The sequence below is a fragment of the Macrobrachium rosenbergii genome, chromosome 49 (assembly GCF_040412425.1).
Source record: "Macrobrachium rosenbergii isolate ZJJX-2024 chromosome 49, ASM4041242v1, whole genome shotgun sequence".
Taxonomy (NCBI): domain Eukaryota; kingdom Metazoa; phylum Arthropoda; class Malacostraca; order Decapoda; family Palaemonidae; genus Macrobrachium; species Macrobrachium rosenbergii.
In genome coordinates this window covers 9729792-9750723 of record NC_089789.1, presented here as the reverse complement: position 1 = coordinate 9750723, position 20932 = coordinate 9729792, and the positions used below count along the sequence as shown (strand labels likewise).

The 20932-nt window shown below is 37.1% G+C and overlaps 1 protein-coding gene across 3 annotated transcripts in view; it reads right to left on the bottom strand.

Annotated features, from left to right (window-relative positions):
* Positions 1-20932, bottom strand: part of LOC136832072 (abnormal cell migration protein 10-like) — an 891193-nt gene that overhangs the window by 291115 nt on the left and 579146 nt on the right. The gene's annotated exons all lie outside the window — the stretch shown is intronic.

Here is a 20932-nt window from a genome sequence, read left to right as displayed (position 1 = left end):
AAATTACTGAAAAAAAAACATACCCTCAAGAAAACATGATTCGAATCCTCCTTTAACACGAAGTTTGGGGCAAACCGGTACTTTTGTTTGAGCGATACGGAGCCATAAACTGAAGCCACGTCATAAAGGTCCCGTGTTTTGGTCTTGTCCAAAAACAAACGCTTTTATATTCGGCAAAAAAAAAAAAAAAAAAAAAAAAAGGAAAAGATGAATCCTCTTCGATTTTATTATGATTACTGTTCCTGCTGTTTTATCCGGATATGAAAATACTCGTTATTTAAAAAAATATATGTACACTCACATCATTTATTCAAATTGCGATTTTACTCTACAATGTGACCTATTCAAATTGAGATTTTACTTTGCAATGTGACCTATTCAAATTGAGATTTTACTTTGCAATGTGACCTATTCAAATTGAGATTTTACTTTGCAATATGACCTATTCAAATTGAGATTTTACTTTGCAATGTGACCTATTCAAATTGAAATTTTACTTTGCAATATGACCTATTCAAATTGAGATTTTACTTTGCAATGTAACCTATTCAAATTGAAATTTTACTTTGCAATGTGACCTATTCAAATTGAGATTTTACTTTGCAATGTGACCTATTCAAATTGAGATTTTACTTTGGAATGTGACCTATTCAAATTGAGACCTTACTTTGCACTGTGACCTGTTCAAATTGTCAGCCTACTTTGTAATGTGACTTCAAATCGCAATCTTACTTAGCAATGTGCCTTATTCAAATTGTGATCTTACTTTGCAATGTGACCTGTTCAAATTGTGAGCTTACTTTGTAATGCTACTTCAAATCGTAATCTTACTTTGCAATGTGCCCTATTCAAATTGTGATCTTACTTTGCAATGTGACTTACTCAAATTATGATCTTGCATTGCAATGTGAACTATTTAAATTGTAAGATTACTCTGCAACGTGCCCTATGCAAATTGTGATCTTAGCTTGCAATGTGACCTACTCAAATTATGATCTTGCATTGCAATGTGACCTAATTAAATTGTAAGATTACTCTGCAAAGTGACCTATACAAATTATGATCTTACTTTGCAATGTGACCTACTCAACTCATGATCTTACATTGGAATGTGACCTATTTAAATTGTAAGATTACTCTGCAATGTGCCCTATGCAAATTGTGATCTTACTTTGCAATGTGACCTATTTAAACTGTAATATTACTCTGCAATGTGACCTACTCGACTTATGATCTTACTTTGCAATGTGACCTACTCAAATTATGATCTTACATTGCAATGTGACCTATTCAAACTGTAATCTTACTTTGCAATGTGGCCTACTCAAATTATGATCTTACATTGCAATGTGACCTACTCAAACTGTAATCTTACTTTGCAATGTGAACTATTCAAGTCATAATCTTACTCTGAAATGTGACCTTCAGAAAGCCAAGATCTTGCTCGTACCTGCACAAGCAACAAATACATTCGCAAGCAAAAAGGAAAAAAAAAAAAAACTTGCAGCAGCAAATGCACCGCAGACGACAAAGGTCGCAGAGTCAATTGTAACAGCAATAGATTCATAAACATTTAAAGAGTGATAGTTTGAGGTCACAAACACGGGTGATGGATGTTCGGCTAAATGATTAAACATTAACTGCACACTGCACGATGCTGTGATGTTAGCAATACACAGAATGCACAACTCGTTCAACAAAGCAATGTTGTAACATTTATACAGAACGCGAGATGGTTGGTTCACCGTGACACCAATTCTGTTAACTTATGACAACAAGTGACATTAACGTAACCTTTACGTACCACAGAATGTATGTACCATTGCATAATAATAATAATTATTATGCAATAATATAATAATAATTATAATTATTATTATTATTATTATTATCATATTATTATTTAATATCTAATAACAATAATTAATATTATAATAATAATAATAATAATAATAATAATAATAATAATAATAATAATAATAATAATAACGAGTTTCTCTCAAAACTATATAACAAAGACAAGCGCAAGCTACTGCACACAAAATAGGGTTATAATTAACCAAATAAGTTTTGCGCCTGAAACAGACGAGGAATAAATAGAATAAATTGCATAACATGGCAAACATTACAAAGTGTTACTGCAGCACTACCAAGTGCTGCTACAACGCTATCAAGTGCATCAACACCACTGTCAAGTGCTGCTACACCACTGTCAAGTGCCGCTACAGCACTTTTACACTCGGGCAACAAAATACTTCTTTTCGACCGTGATTCCAAATCGCCTTCCTTGCAACAACAACAAAGCAAGAAAAGAGAAGGAACCGGATGCAATATGTACTGGCGTCGTAAAGGCTAAGGGAGATTAATCCTTCAATCCCCTTTGGGCAGGGGGGAGGGGTCCGGACTGTGTGGGGAAAATGGAAATTATGGGGAAGGATAAAAGAGGAGGGGGAGGGAGAGAGGGGGGAGGAGGATAGGGTAGGGCGGGGGAGGGAAGGGGGCTGAAAGCAGAGACAGACAGCCTCCCTCTTCATGCGTAATAGAATAGAATGTACGGTGAGAGAGAGAGAGAGAGAGAGAGAGAGAGAGAGAGAGAGAGAGAGAGAGAGAGAGAGAGAGATGCGTATTCTTCAAGATCCTTATCGATTGCAATTACCTCTGCGGGATCAAAACACGACGAGTACCAACTTCCCGACGGCGTTCAGAGATCATTTCAAGGTTTTGTCTTAGTGTCTAAGGTTCTACAGAGGTCAGCTACATGGCCGAAACTAAAATGAACATGTTTTATTATTTAAACACTTCCCCTAAGTCTGAAATTAACTAAGTCTGAAATTAAGATGTATATCAATAACATTGTGCCTAAGAGTTTTAAGTTAAAATAATTGAAAATTAACAATGGCCCTAATGGTAATTTTATTGTATGAACTAACTTTAGCATCAAATTTTATCACCAACCAGCTAAATAAATTTCATAAATGCAGAAAGAGCTAGATTTATGTTAATGATCAAAGACCAAGTAATGGATTACAACAGTGTTTGACCAATAAAAACTTCAAGTTTACAACTTTAGACCGTGTGATGGAGAAGTTAACAATGACAAAAATATTTTCAAGAAGGGAAATTAGAAGAATTTACGTTCATTTAAAAATTCACTGAAAATGTAAACAATATTGTAGTTACATTTAGCCAATTTCTGTCAGTGTCCTGCCACAAATGACCACCTACATGAGATGTAAATAATTTCATTTCCCTTTACGTCAAAACTTGAAAAAATTCACAGAGCAAATACGGGGGAGAGAGAGAGAGAGAGAGAGAGAGAGAGAGAGACTTATGCCTACTGAACAATCTTTTGCAATTGTGTTGAGCTGTTGAAAATAAAATATATCTGATAAGTGCAAAGAATATAATATGAGTTCGTTATTGTTTTTGCTATATTTTGAAAATAATAATAATAATAATAATAATATCATAATAATCATAATCATCATCATCATCATCATCATCATCATCATCATTATTATTATTATTATTATTATTATTATTATTATTATTATTATTATTATTATTCAGCATCCCTCCGTATCAGATTTGCATCGTACCAGCTCTGACTCCAAGGGTCTGATCTCCAGCCTAGGGACCTCAAGAAATCCTACGAAGCCCAGCAACACAAACCTTAAAAAACGCGTCCTCATCAACATCTTTGTCCTTCGTCACCGCACACCTCCTGCGGCTTGTCCAGAAACACAAGCCGCCCAATTAAAGGGCGGAATCCACGCCCTAACCTGAAAAGCTCAGATGACCACCGACGAAAATCTTTTTGCGTAACACCGGGTTCCTGTTACCTGTCGACAAGGGAGAGATGGAGATATCAACCCCTAAATAACGTATAGTGGACGAATCGACCGACCGTCGCGTGTGTGTGTATATGTGCGCGCGCGCTAGCGCTGATATATCATCATGAGGGCCCTTTCCTTTTAACTAAACCGTCCTACTCTTCCTCCTCCTGCTCCTCCAGCACCAATCTTCCTCCTCCTCCCCCTTCTTCCTCTCCCTCCTCCTCCTCCTTCTGCTTCTCCACCACCAATCTTCCTCATCCTCCACCACCTCTTCCTCTCCCTCCTCCTCCTGCTTCTCCACCACCAATCTTCCTCCTCCTCCTCCACCTCTTCTTCCCCCTTCTTCCTCTCCCTCCTCCTCCTCCACCAATCCTCTATTAATCTTCCTTCTCTTCCTCCTCCTACCCTCCTCATCCTCCACCAATCCTTCTCCTCCTCCTCCATCAATCCTCTTCCTCCTCCCCCACCAATCCTCTTCCTCCTCCTCCTCCAACACCACCACCATCATCACCAAGCCTGAGCGTTCTTACATTACACACACACACACGTCTTCTGTTGACAACACCAGCCGCCCCGGGACACATGCCTGCCACCTTAGCTGTCAACATCACACTGACGACACCGGAGAGGAATTATGACAGAATTATGACATAACCACGCTCCCTGGCTGTAAAAGCAACAACGACAAAAAATTAATAATAATATTCTTTTCTCATGGTTACTCAAATGGAGAAATCTAGTTGTTCTTATTTAAAATTTATTAAAAAGGTTTAGAGATGCTTGGAAGACATTTGAGAGAGAAGGGCACCATGCCCGGGCACTTCGAAAGCACTCAAGTGACCTTTATGCTTCACAGTGACCTTTTTTTCCCTTTCTTGCATGCAGTCACATGCAGCTGTCTTGTAAGGCGTGGTGCTTAGCAATGCAATAAAGGCCACGCAACATTATCAAATTGGACTCGTGTTAAAGCCTAGGAAGAGTTGACCACTCCCTCTAGTTGATTTCTAGAACTACGTATAACGAAGGCCGTTACGAACTACGTCATCTTAATGCTTGACGACCCGTGTTACGAGCGCTCGGGACAGCAGAGGCCCTTGACAGAAACGAGGTGCCCCCGGAATTCTGGGTAGCACAACTACCGACGGAGAATGGCTTCATGCTCGGCTGGCCGCTATTTTTAGGAGATAATGTTTTCAAGTGATGACAGGGGACTGGTGCCCATGTTGGTAACAGGCGCTTGTGGTCGCACGTACTTCTCGAGACTGGTGCTGATGTTAACTCCTATTAAATGTAACATTTTCACGACAGAGTAAGCTACCAGCTGCTGGAACCAGAGAGACTCACTAACAACAAAATTTAATTTTAAAAAATAACAATTTTAATCACTACTACAACATGAGGCTCTCATAACATCATGCCAACGAAGTCCGTGACAGTACAATATCACTCAGTCTTAAAACAGCAACTTTTTATCAGTCAGCAGGACCCGGGACCAGAGAGAGAGAGAGAGAGAGAGAGAGAGAGAGAGAGACCCACGTCCTGGCGTAAATGAAATGATTACAGTGGGTGCGCACACACACACACAGACACATGCCAAGGGTGTTATTAAATAAAAGACCACTGCAGCATAACAAGAGGTATGCATAATGCACCGCGCAGAACAATGCGGGGTCTTTTGAGAGAGCATAAAAGAGCAAAAAATAATAATTGCAGTGCCAAGAGGGTCAAAATAACACAGGCAGTGCCTCTTCTTTTGTATTGGGCCCCTTTCATTTTTCTCCCCGCAGTGCTCCTGCAGTAATCCTTGTCCTTCGGCAATGCTCAACATCATTGCTAGAGATTCAGCATCCTTCTCTTTCGGTATTCCTTCTTGCTTCTAGCCCCTTTCTTCTGTCATCCTTCTTCCGATAGGTTCTTCTCCCTCCTCTATCAGTGTTCCGTCCCATCCTCCTCTCCCTACAATGCTCCACGACGGCGGCACAAAAACATCGTTTATTGATATATTGATACAATTTTTAGACTAAACAACATAGAAAATGGTGTCCATAATGCAGTACAGGTGGGATAATATGAGACATTTACCGAGATAACGAGAAATTTACCGTCTTCACTTGATATTTTTACCTTCATCCCCGACGGTGAATTTCTCATGATCTCACCTGTACTTCATCATATACACCATTTTCTATATCTTTCAGTTAAAATAAAATAAACTATATTTTCGTGCGGCCGTCTCCTTTACATTTATCAAAGACTTTTTAACAACGATACAAGACTCCAGTCACGGCGGAAAGCAGAATAACCGGAAGCGAGCATGCGCTGCGTCCTCCGTCTCTCTTGAGCAAAACCTGAACCCCTTCTGACGAAGGAGCATAATGTTTTACCATTTCCTGCCGCACGGTGGACGCCTAAAGGAGACGTCTGTCTGCGTATCCGTCAGTCTATTCAGTGTGCACTTGTTATTATTATTATCATCATTCAGATGAACCCTATTCATACGGAACAAGCCCACCAAAGGGGCCATTGACTTGAAGCTCTGGCTTCTAAAGAATAAGGTGTTCATTTGAAAGAAGTAACAGAATATAATAGGAAAAATACAGAAAGAAGATATCCGTTATCAGGAAACAAGGATAAATGAACAAATTAATAAAGAAATCGATAAAAATGTAAATAAATTATTTACAAGTCAAAAGAGAAATGTTTTAGGGCAGTAATGCATTGCACCATCGCCTGCACTTTTGAGGTTCCAATTGCACAACATCCTCGGGGAGACCGTTCCACAGTCCAGTTGCAGTTTCGTGACCGAGAAATGGGGAAAAGAAAGAAAAAATAACCACAGACTCTCCTGTAACGAAATGTTTACAAAAATGATAAAATTGTCTACTTGTATGATAAAATAGTCTTCAGTTATGACTAAATAGTCCCAGTCGCTCATAACCACGACTGAAATAGTTTCCACATACGTCAAAATAGTCTCCACATACGACAAAATAGTCTCCACATAAGTCAAAATAATCTTCACATACGTCGAAATAATCTCCACATAAGTCAACAAAGTCTCCACATACGTAAAATAGTCTCCACATGTCAAAATAATCTCCACATACGTCAGGTATGCCTTCACATACGTCAAACTAGTCTCCACACACGTCGAAATAGTCTCTACATACGTAAAATTAATCTCCCCAATTTCATCAGTTTCAGTTTACAATCGAAATGATCAAATTACGTAATTCACAAAAGCTCCACTAACAAATTTATCTCCGCACATGCGCTGTGCGTTGTTATAATGCAGTCCAATACACACCCAGGTGACCAAAATAACACAAAACTAGCTGCCACTGGAGAGAGAGAGAGAGAGAGAGAGAGAGAGAGAGAGAGAGAGAGAGAGAGCTAAAGACATTCACAAACCTCTCTCTCTCTCTCTCTCTCTCTCTCTCTCTCTCTCTCTCCTCTCTCTCTCTCTCTCTCTCTAAAGATGAGAGCATCCTTGCCTATTACGCTGAGGCAAGTTATAAAGGCAATGAAATATATTGATAAGATAGACTAAATGTACCTTTATTAATTCTTAGGCAAATGGGAGGTGGAAAAGATATTAAGATATTTACATCAATCTCTAACAACAGAATCATTAAAGTAATAGTTCCTATATCCAAATAACAAGGGCTTTTTAATCATTTACGAAAATTCGGTTTCTTTCATAAAAAAAACTAACCCATAAAGTATCATAATATCTTTGCGTAAAAGTACCGTATCTTAGCGTAAAAGTATCTTCATTCGATGCTACGCAAATTTTTTTTTACTTCAATTCCGAACACACATTTAACAGTAAATATAACTATAATAATATTAAAGTAATATAAAAGGGTGTGTAAAATACGCACATGTACAGACTTATCTATTTGAAACTACACAACTAATCTCGGTACATTATTCAAACCATACATTCAGCAAACAGACTCCATAAACAAATAAACAAAACTGCCCCTTAAATACACAAAGGCTTAACGTATATTTCCATGAATTATATATAAAACATACAGAATTATTATCCAGAGTCGAAACTGTATCAAACTGTATCCCAAATGAAGGCCTAATCTCCCGGGAAAAGGTTACAGGTGGAAAGGCCGTCAGCTTTACAAGGTTCGGCGAAAAGAGCAGGATTAACCCCGGTGAGTGCTCGACTTGATGAATTATTCAGAGAGAGAGAGAGAGAGAGAGAGAGAGAGAGAGAGAGAGAGAGAGAGAGAGAGAGAGACTGCAGGCACGCTTGCTCTCAGAGGTAGAGTGAATTGTTACATACAAGATTACTAAATGAAATTAAAGTGTATATAAAAAGGTGATGATGAAAGATATGAGTCAAATTGGCATGACTGAGAATTTAAAATACAAGTGAATATTTTCAAACGATTCAGGAGTGCAAACATACGAACGATATTGTATTCTGAATTTTTAAAAATCTATTAAAAAATAAAACCTATGCCATTTCATTAATAAACCCTCTATCAACTTTATTAAGAAACCTTCTATCAACTTTACTAACAAACCATCTACCAATTTTATTAACAAACTATCTGTCAATTTTATTAATAAACCCTCTGTCAATTTTGTTAATAAACCCTCTATCAACTTTATTAATAAACCTTCTATCAACTTTACTAACAAACCATCTATCAATTTTATTAATACACCCTCTGTCAATTTTATTAATAAACCCTCTGTCAATTCTATTAATAAACCCTCAGCCAATTTTACTAAGAAACCCTCTACCAACTTTATTAAAGAAACCCTCTGACAATTTTATTAAAAAATACTCTGTCAATTTTATTAATAAAGCCTCTGTCAACTTTACTAACAGACCCTCTTATCAACTTTACTAACAGACCCTCTATCAACTTTACTAACGAATCCTCTATAAATTTTATTAAAAAACGCCCTATAAATTTTATTAATAAACACTCTATTACACTGGCCTTAGTATGTTCATAAACTCAACAACATACGGGGAAAATGATAGACATAAATATGGAGACAAAAAAAAAAAATAACAAATAAAGACAATTCGTTACAAGTAAGAATAAACGACAACTGAGAAACCAGGAAAAATAAATACAGAGAACAAAGTGCAAGCAACAACAAGGACATCTTCGGGCATCACCTCGGACAACAGAGAGAGAGAGAGAGAGAGAGAGAGAGAGAGAGATAACGGGCACAAGGCAGCCCCAGGGGGACAGACATGAGTACCCCCCACTCTTCCGGCCTCCCTTAAGGCACTAAGGTGGTATATAAGCATTACTAATTATTATCCACCAATCACTGACACTGCATACGAAGATAATGATGATGATGATGATGACAGAGAGAGACAGAGACTGAATCAGTCTGTGAAACCAACTGTCACTTCACCTACTTGAATTCATATTAATATCAGGAAAATGAGCAAAGAAATATAAATAAGTATATATATATATATATATATATATATATATATATATATATATATATATATATATATATATATATATAGTGTATATATATATATATATATATATATATATATATATATATATATATATATATATACAGTATATATACATTTATAACCAACTTGCCTTCACGTTGCAAACGAGCTCTGAAATGTCATGGAAGTAACAATTACAAAAGAAATAAAAACAAAATAAAATATTAGCAGTTTGCCTTCCCATCACATTCAGGAAGAAATGAATTTCAAACTTTTTCAAAGGTTACAGTTACAGAGACCGACCTTTACATTATGTAACTAAATAAATTGAAGCAAAATCTATTATGTAATACATTTGAAATATCATAGGGTCACTTTTAACAGGGTCTATATATATGTGTGTGACAGGGTCTATATATATGTGTATATACTCGTATATATGTATATATGTGTGTGCGTGCCAATACAACCAAAATGACGGTAATATAAGAGAGAATCCAGACCATTAGACTAACCGCTTCTAATAAACGTGAATTATTCTCAAAATCTTCACTAAAAGAAAAATTACTAATTACCCAAATGAAACAATACATGAGGTCAGTAACAAATGATAACAATCTCCCAAATGCAATTGGGAAAAGATTATCTGAAACGAGATTACCAGGAATCGCGGCCATCTGGTGTCAGAGCGGTCAAACAAACAAATCGGTCTAGAGAAGAACTAATGCAATACCTGTTGATCTCTCACAGTCAGCCTAAAGGAGAGAGACCACAACGCTCCTAGGCTCTCTCTCTCTCTCTCTCTCTCTCTCTCTCTCTCTCTCTCTCTCTCTCTCTCTCTCTCTCACCTGGGCGGTGTACAAGTTTCAGTTTTGATCCATTGGAATAATACAGATGATAAGCCTCTCTCTCTCTCTCTCTCTCTCTCTCTCTCTCTCTCTCTCTCTCTCTCTCTCTCTCTCTCTCTCTCTCCTGTAAGGTGTACAAGTTTGTTTTAAACTACTTCATTACAAAATATAACTTCTCTCTCTCTCTCTCCTGGACGGTGTACAAGATGCAGTTTTGAAATAATGAAATATTACATAAGATAACTCTCTCTCTCTCTCTCTCTCTCTCTCTCTCTCTCTCTCTCTCTCTCTCTCTCTCTCTCTCTCCTGGATGGCTTTTCATGTTTCGGTTTTGCACCAGTGGAATATGACCGACGGTAAGTTCTTGAGATAAGAGCTTTTAAAAGTAAAGAATAAATATTTTTACGGTACTTTACTGTTCATTATCTAACATTATCGTAATGGCATTACACATTGGAAAAGAAAAAGCTGCAAAAAAGTCTAATAGAGAAAAAACAACTGTGAAACGAAGTTTGAATTCTGGGAGAGTTATGTAGCAAGTTTACCTGACAATAAGTACAATAAGTTTTGGAAGAAACGGTTGCTCACAAACTCATGGCAACCTCATAACAGAAACCAACACTCAGAGACTTGCTACAGAGCTTAGGGGCCTGGTCTGAGTGACAGTGAGTCCCAGTGAGACCCAAGAGTGGCTCATGAGGGTAGATGAATGAAAGTACTTGCTACTCTTGGTAATATAATCTTGAGGCACATAGGCCTAAGTTCAAGATAACACTGTGCAAGGAGGTACTGTAGACATACTCAGGTTCCCTATCATAAAATAAAAAATATAATTCACAATTAATCATATAAACGTCCCACTAGTCTTTTTTTTTTTAATCATAATCACCCACACGCGTATCAAACCGTGTTCCATGATCAATAATCCTGATTAAAAAGGCGCCATAATGATTCAAACGACTAACTTTTACTCAGTCACACAATTTCAAAACGTAAACAAGTAATTATCTATGGCTGTATGACACAATGGAATCCATTGTGAACATAGTATTGATTATTATTTTGATCAAAGCAACACACAGTAACTATTTCAACATAAGCCTAATTACTGGTCGGTTTGATTAGACAGGAAAACAGTTTTATTTCGCATAATTACGATACATGTTTTATAAACTGCTTCACTCTACATACGCTAAATCTTTTTTATCAGTATTCTGAGAAAACTGATAAACTGCTAATAGATTTTGAATTGAATTGAATTGATTAAAGAATTTAGGCCAAAGGCCAAGCAGTCCCTATGAGGTCATTCAGCACTGACACGGAAATTGACACTAAAAGGTTTGAAAGGTGTAACAGGAGGAACCTTGCAGTTGCACCATGAATCAATTGTTAGGAGAGGGTGGAAAGAAAGATGGAAGAAAGAGAATATGAAAGGAGGCACAGCAAAGGGAACGAAATTGGTTGCAGCTAGGGGCCGAATAGACGCTGCAAAGAACCTTAAGTAATGCATACAGTGCACCGCATGAGGTGCACTGACGGTACTAACGGGGGTCCCCCGCCCCTTCGGGATAAAAGATTTTAATATAATTTTCCATAAAAAAATTGTTTGAATCCCTGTATTTTGGGAACAACCGATACATTCTTAATATTTCAAAAATGCTTTACATAAAAAGACACTTTACACCAACGTCAGTAAAGGTCAAGAAATGGGTATGGGCTAGCAACCTCATCCCCTATCGACATTTTGAGAACTGGAAGGTTCTACCCATCTGTCAACTCGCCCCTTCCCCCCGCGCTCCCAACACCCCACTCCAGGAGGAAAATGGCGTGTGGTGAGAAAAAAAAATTACAATGGTACTCAGTTTCAAGTGCCTGAGATTAGGTGATGAAATGTTAACTTTCATTAGTATACTCACATAACTTTTATACCTATATTTCTTTAATTTTTTGCTCTTAGCATTTTACAAACAGTTTTTTCCTTTACCTGAGAAAAAATATAAAGTTTATATACAGTTTATATACTTTACATTTTATATAAATTCTATTTTTTCCATGCTTGAAGGTATAGACAACATTTTCATTGATTTTTTTATCTATGCTTAATGATTTTCCACTGAAAGTAAAAGTTTTATGGATTTACGAAAAACCTGCAAAATATTCAGTTTAAATGCTCTGGCTTCAATTTCGTAAACTTCTTTGAATATTTCCACTATCTTCTTTACAGTATTATTATTATTATTATTATTATTATTATTATTATTATTATTATTATTATTATTATTATTCAGAAGATGGCCACCTACGCATGAGGAACAAGCCTACAGGGGCCATTGACTCGAAATTCGAGCTTCCAAAAAATATATATGGTGTTCGTTTGAAAGAAGTCACGGAAGATAACAGGAAATAGAAAAAGAAGAGATCAGTTACCGGAAAAGGAAAAATAGATAAATTAATACATTAATAAATAAATAAAGTATTCAAACTCAAGGTGAACTGTTTTAGGGTAGTAATGAACTGCATCATTGCAGTATTATTACTAACGATGGCATCTTCATTATTATTACAGTTATTAAATGAAATTCTAATAATACTTTTTAATTAAGCATTTTCACTCTCAATCGGTGAATCTCCTCTCCTTATAACTAAGCTACTTCCTAACCTCTCCTGTGAGTTTCCCCTACAGCATCTTCTACGAATTCTCCCCTCAGCCTTCTCATTCTTCTCTTTCAACACTCCCAATTCCACCCCCTCCCCCCAGGAAATCCCTACAAGGACCCCTCTTCCCCACCCCACCCCAACCTCTCCCCAACAAAATCCCCAACCGTCACTACTTACGATTCTACCTCACCAGAGACGACCCTCTTTTTTTCCTTCCTTCCTCCTCTTTCCTTATTCCTCTTTCTCTCTTCTCTCTCTCTCTCTCTCTCTCTCTCTCTCTCTTCCCAGCAACTCGTGTTACTGTTTCCCCTGTCCTCCCATGACGTGGGTAGGCTTAACCAAATTAGGCCTATTAAGGTTTCCCGTTCCATTAATTGCGAAGTGGCCTTTCTAACTCGAGTTAGTTAAATTCACTGTGGATAATATTCAATTTGTGATATATCTCTTAAAAATTATATCGGAAAAAATAATAATTACAGATGTGAAAAATATTTAATGCTAAAATTCTTGCGTCTGATTCCCAAAACAGTTTAAAATTCCAAGCCAAATGGGTAGAATACCTATGCCATTCTCAAACCTATGAGGAACCAGTAGAGTCTTCCTGAACCCTCCCCACCCTACCGAAAATAGAGGACCCGTAGGTTTCTTGCCTTAGAATGACGAAGGGGGCAACTGTTTACACCCTTCATCACCGTAAACAACGGGGCATGACTAGAGAGAGAGAGAGAGAGAGAGAGAGAGAGAGAGAGAGAGAGAGAGAGAGAGAGAGAGAGAGAGATCATTCTGATGCAAAAAATCAAGAAAAAAACCCTTCATATATCACAGTCCAGCTGCCCTCCTCTCTCTCTCTCTCTCTCTCTCTCTCTCTCTCTCTCTCTCTCTCTCTCTCTCTCTCTCTCTCTTCCTTTATTAGGCCTACTGACCCTTCTCTTCCTTGCTGCTCAGGGGAACGAGGACCCTTGCCTAGGTTTTGGGTAAGGGTGGGTACGTGGCACAATATGTATATAATAAATTTTGTATAAGTCCATATTTAAAGGCCACCTTATGAATGAGTTTCTGCTGTAAGTTAATATATATATATATATATATATATATATATATATATATATATATATATATATATATATATATATATATTGTGCATGTGTGAGTGAGTGTGTAATTCACTGCACAAACTGTGAGAAAGCGAGAGAAATAGAGAGAACAAAAAAGCTGTTTAAAGTAGATATATGCAAATAATGCTCTAAGTCCCTACGAAAACTACCTATAAAACCACGTCTTATTCTTAATGAGAAAAATAAGCTTTAACCAAATTAAATAAGGACACAAACATCATAATCGTGACGCTCTAAGTCTTAGGTCTTAATGACCATTCTCAATTGGCCTGTATCCAGATGCCTTCAACCATAATTCATGAAAGGGGCTATGAAGATCATTACGTTGCGAACTTGTTGTAAGAATATCGCAAAATATTATGCGTAAATGATACGAATGTGTTGAGAAATTATCTATAAAACACATACGGATTACGGGAATACTTATGTCTTATACTTTCATTATAAAGATTAAAGCGATATCAACTAATCGGACTTTATATAAAATTTAAATGAACCTTTATTTAAAAGTTGAAATAAAAAGTTTCAATAGAATTATTGGAAATCTGAAAAATATAAGCTATATGAACTTGCTATGAAAATTACATTACGTCAATTCTAACAACCTCAAGACTCGATACTCAGAGAGAGAGAGAGAGAGAGAGAGAGAGAGAGAGAGAGAGAGAGAGAGTTACTGGTTCAAAAAATCCTAACTGGCAAGAGAAAAAGGAACCACATGCATGATCTGTTAAAAGGAGAGAGAGAGAGAGAGAGAGAGAGAGAGAGAGAGAGAGAGAGAGAGATACTGGTTCAAAGTATCCACTGGCAAGTGAACAGGATCCATACGCAGGATCTGTTATGGCGAACGGAAAGAGAGGAATTAAAGATTGAGAGAGAGAGAGAGAGAGAGACGACTACAATCTTCAATTATTTATGACGAGTTCCCTTTAGCCGTCTCGCGCCTACCCGGGTGACGCCCACGACACCTTGGTAATAGCAAAAGGTCTTAATGGTTATTCCTGCCACTCATATTTGGTCTTCCAATGTAACTCTGACCCGGGAAAAGACAGAGAGAGAGAGAGAGAGAGAGAGAGAGAGAGAGAGAGAGAGAGAGAGATGCACGCCGGAAAACGCAGTAAAAGAAAAAAAAAGTACGATGATAAAACGTTATCTCGTAGACAACGACCTTCTTCCTCTATTCCAATGGATCCCCAAAACGCTAATGTGGCCCAGATGTCCCACTTGAAGTAGGGACTTACAACTACTTCCCATATTGGAGGTCTCATCCAATTGCAGTTCGAGAAGAAGAAGAAGAAGAAGAAGAAGAAGAAGAAGAAGAAGAAGAAGAGGAGGGAGAGGAAGACGCCTTCGCTCAATATACTGAAGAAGTCCCTTTTTTCACGTCAAGAAAAGACCTTTTGAACGCATGGCTAAAAGATTTCACTTAACAATGCTTGACTCACTCTCGCTGACACTGGTACTGGTCAAGACCTTTGAGAGAGAGAGAGAGAGAGAGAGAGAGAGAGAGAGAGAGAGAGAGAGAGAGAGAACTTTATAAGAACAGCCAAAACATTTCACTTAACTTGGTCAAGACCTGAGAGAGAGAGAGAGAGAGAGAGAGAGAGAGAGAGAGAGAGAGAGAGAGAGAACTTTTGAACAAATTGCTAAAACATTTCACTACAATGCTAGACTCAAACTCGCTGACACTGTTACTGGTCAAGACCTTTGTGAGAGAGAGAGAGAGAGAGAGAGACTAAACACGGCCGAAAGTCCCACATACTTTCAACAACGAAATATGACCTTTATGAAGAATACGTTATTCTCAGGCAGTCCTTTAACAGTGATGGAAGGACCGACAAGAGATTTTTCCGAGGGTCTCTATGACTTATCAGGTTTCACCGTGGAGGGAGAGAACTACAACATGAAAAGGGGATTAAAATTGACCGGTATTGATAAAATCAACAATTGGAAGTGATGTCTTTTGTGATTTAATCCGTAACCAAGCACCCATTTCTTTATTCTGTACGATTGCTCAAGGCATATATAAAAATCCGTATTATACTGTAGGTTTAACATAACTTCATTAATAGAACATACGTAACAAACAATAAAACCCGTTTCATAAGTCTAACTTATATTCATTAACAGATTATACGTAACAAAAAATAAAAACAAAAACAAACCTATATTATAGGTGTGACATTCCTTCATTAACAGAATATACGCCACATACAATAAAATCCGTATTATATGTCTAAGATATCACTTTTTTAACAGAATACACGTAACAAGAAATGAAATCCGTATTACAGGTCTAACATATTTCATTACAGGATATATGTAATATGAAACCACATCTGTATTACAGGTCTAACATAATATCTTTATTAACAAGCTATACATGACAAAAATTTAATCTTATTACAGTAAAACATATTCTAATTAACAGGACATACGTAACAAAAAAAAATCCGTATTATAGGTCTAGCATGTCTTTATTAACAGAATATACGTAACAAAAAATCAATTCTGGATATGGGTCTAGCATATCTTATTAACTGAATATGCGTGACAACTAATAATTCTGTGGCGAATACAATATGAAATATAATCAATCCTAGATAAAAAAAATAAAATAAAAAAACCAAATAAACACAAAATAAAAAAAGAGGAAAACGAAATCAGTCAGGCAACAAGATCCAGTTCATAACAGTTCACACTTCCCATAAAAACCTGAATACCGCATGTAATGACTTCCAAGGAAACGTAGGTTATGAAATCTCTCTCTCTCTCTCTCTCTCTCTCTCTCTCTCTCTCTCTCTCTCTCTCTGCTCCTTGGGAGAACGGAATGGAAACGGGAGACGGATACGACCGTTCTCAGAAATCTGCCCCTAAAGTACCAATGCCATCCCTAGCAATGTTCTAAAGTCTAGACCGATGTCAATACAGCCTCCAAAATTTGAGACATCGTAGAATATTAATACAATATTAATACAATACTTGTATCATTGCACTGGCAGGTACGATTGATAAGGGAAAAAAATATTAATTATGAGTCATGAGCCTAATCTAAGCAAAATGAATTTCCAGCTTTTGTTTATAAATCGAAGGTCTAGCGTAGTTTTTTTCCTAAACGTCACACATACTCTTCATGCACGTATGGAAAAAGTCTTTTGGTATTTTTTTTTTAAGCGGCGCTTGTTATTTAAACACCATTCTCCTTTCCACGAAGTATTTCCGAATTCTCAACATTCCTTTCTTTGTCACTACGCCTAAGCTGAAGCCTCTCGTGGGCCATGTTTCATTCAAATTACATTTCTCTTCATTTAAATTACATTTCTCCCAGGTACTCAATAAGTTAACTTTATACTAGGAATTATTACTGAATAATATATATATACATATATATTATATATATATATATATATATATATATATATATATATATATATATATATATATATATATATATATATATATATATATGAGTGTGTGTGTGTGTGTGTATATATATATATATATATATTAGCCCTTGGTTGCAAAACATCCTTCAATATTTGAGAAATAAAAAGAAAATAGAAGAAATCCTGAACAAGGCACTCGGTTAAGTGAAGACCCAGAGACCCTTTGCGTCAACGCACTGTTCCCCCTCCCCCCCATGACACCAACAACCCCAAGATACCCACCCACGGCCCACCTAGACCAAAACTCACTGACGTGTCTGCGTCACTCCCCACCCTCCCCCTCACCCCTGGATCCTCCCTCCTCCCCGGACCTCTTCCTACACCAGCCTAAGCATTCGCCATACGCCACTGCTAAAGGAATCCCACAACACAAGAGGGGAAAAAATTACTCCTCACCTGCTGAAATGCCAAGAGGGGTCGGGTACATTTCATTTACACAAGAAAGTTCGTTGTCATTTGACTCTCTCTCTCTCTCTCTCTCTCTCTCTCTCTCTCTCTCTCTCTATCTCTCCTAGATATATATATATATATATATATATATATATATATATATATATATATATATATATATATATATTAAATTATATATATATTAATATATATATATATATTAAATTATATATATATATATATATATATATATATATATATATATATATATATATATATATATATATATATATATATATATATATATATATATATAACAGGATGACCATTGTCTTGTTTAGATATTTCACACATATACATACACGTTTTTGTGCATACGTGTTTGTACATATAATACAAAGGTAACATCAAAGCCAAAATTCACATATATTCGTAAAGGCAAACTAAATCCAGGGTCACACTTGACTTCAATCGCCCCTACAAGGAAACTCAATTAAAAGATTAGTGAAGTCTTTCCTGGCTCCAGACCGAGTGAACAGCGAGCTACTGTTTTGGTTGTAACATCTATTAGTCTTGTGCCTAATCATCATCATTTCAAGTGCCAAGGTGGCGAGTTTATCAGCAGACTAAATGGACTTAATCACCAAAGGTAAATAAAAAAAAATGGCTTCGATAGTTCATTAGACCCAGGCTCGAAGTGATGAAAGACTTCGATTCACTGAAGAAGTTTTTAGAACAGGCGACTGGTCTAATGGTGAGACGTGTGTTTGGGCTAATTATTAAACGGATTAGTTGTGAAAATATTATGCGGACTATTCAAGGAGCAAAAGGCCATTTTTTCGAACTTCATCTTAATCTAACAACAAAATCAACATGCACCACACCAAGAAAATCAACAGCACACAAATCAGACAATTCACTCTGTAAAGTTTCTCTAGGTTCTGTTAATATTGTTAAAAAACATGCTAAAATTATATCCAGCTACTCCACTACTTTCGATGTTAAAATTAAACCCAGCTACTCCACTACTTTCGATGCCTTCCCAAACTGTGTGTGTGTGAGAGAGAGAGAGAGAGAGAGAGAGAGAGAGAGAGAGAGAGAGAGAGAGAGAGAGAGTTAAGTATATCTTAGTTTAACCAGACCACTGAGCTGGTTGACAGCTCTCCTAGGGCTGACCCGAAGGATTAGATTTATTATACGTGGCTAAGAACCAACTGGTTACCTAGCAACGGGACCTACAGCTTATTGTGGAATCCGAACCACATTATGACGAGAAATGAATTTCTATCACCAGAAATAAAATCCTCTAATTCTTCACTGGTCGCTCGGAGAGTCGAACGCTGGGCCAACAGCGTGCTAGCCGAAAGCTCTACCCTTCCTCCAATGAAGAACTAAGAGTAAGAGAGAGAGAGAGAGAGAGAGAGAGAGAGACGGGACACAAAATCGTAATGCAACTTACATCCCGTCATGCGCTGCGGGTCAAAATAATTGAAGTGGTCAATGCTATATGGTGACGCTAGCTGATACGACCTGCGTTTCCGGGCTATAACTGCACTGATATGTCCAGAATTCAGTATCCCGAGGTACATCCTTTCGTATAATCGATGTTTCTGAGCAAAAACTATGGTGTTCAATAGTCTCTGGCCTAATATGATGCCCGAATTCTAGGTTATACACTGTTATGTTCAGAATCTACGTATAGAGTTCAGAATCGGAAGTGTCTGATCAGAGACTTATGTTATGAATCTCTGCAAGAGGAGAGTCCCACTGCTAAAATAATTAATGGGATCTGACTCCACCTCTTCTATACATAAGAAAAGTTAGGTTTTGAAGCAGAAAATAAACGTTAATTATACTGTACTGGAGCATTTCTTATCAGAGCCAGCGGGTTGCTTTACGACCAAAATTAATCATTTGATGATGTTCAGTCTGGTTTGATCATATTTTCCTCCTTATCAACGCGTAGAACTAAAGCTATTAAATGATATTGGCAGATTAATAAATTGTCTGAGGTTTTTGGCTACAAATTTAGAAAATCGTTCAAGTCAAAAGATATTTGGAGGGTTGAAAGCTACACTTGCAGCTATGTCGACCTCAAACTCTTCAAATTAACATAAAAGTACGTACGTACGCCGTTTTCAGAGCACGAAGTACAGCTGTCAATCAAACTGACCTTACGACAAGGCAAAAGCCAACCACAACTAGACTTGGGCGTTAAAATTAACGACACGCTCAGCAGGATCTGTTTCAAATGTTATTTTCTCATAAGCTAAATCCTTAACAACAAAGTAAGTGTTCCACGCCCTACTCATCCGCCACGCTCGTCATAATATGAATACGGTGCCTTGCATGGCAACATTATATTTCAATAAATACGTGTGGCCATTTATGGAACTTCTTGTCAAGAGGCTACAATTTAAACTGCAGCACCTAACTTTTAAACCCGCAGCCGGTCCTTTTCATAAACTGGTTTTGTTTCGTTAAAAGTGTTTCCCCGTGTAACAAAGCATAGCTGAATAATAATAATAATAATAATAATAATAATAATAATAATAATAATAATAATAATAATAAGACTTGCCAATAAAAAGTATACAGTTTCTTGTCCAAAGGAAACTGGATATGAAAAATAAGTCTGTAGAGTAACGAATTTACACACTACATAGGCTATGTGGTATTTCAACTCAGAAAATGGCATTATCTACTCTGATTAAGTGCATGCATACATACGTGCATGTACAAATATGAACTACACTGAACCAACTGAAGTTAAGTGTCAAACTTCAAAGAAAAAATAATAAGCATATCCCAATACTTGTGGAAGAAAATCAATACGATGCGCATGTTATCAAACAGTCACCGTTCCAAAATATTTTTCAAGGCTGGCAATGAGAAAGAAACAATAGGAGTACAAAACAAAAACAATCCCAAGGAACTGCGATGTAATGTTTATAAACATTAAACTGACACACTCATATAATACACAATGCAAACCAGACTTAATGCACGAGCAAGAAAAAACTGGCTCCGTCATCAATACGCTTTGTCAACTAAGAACAGCAGCATTACGGTTCATTAATTTCAATGGCTAATAACGAATGGTCTCAAGGCCATATTTTGGCTATAACACGCCCAAGGCCAAATAATCCATTGGTGACTGCGTTCGAACAAGAAGTTCCCC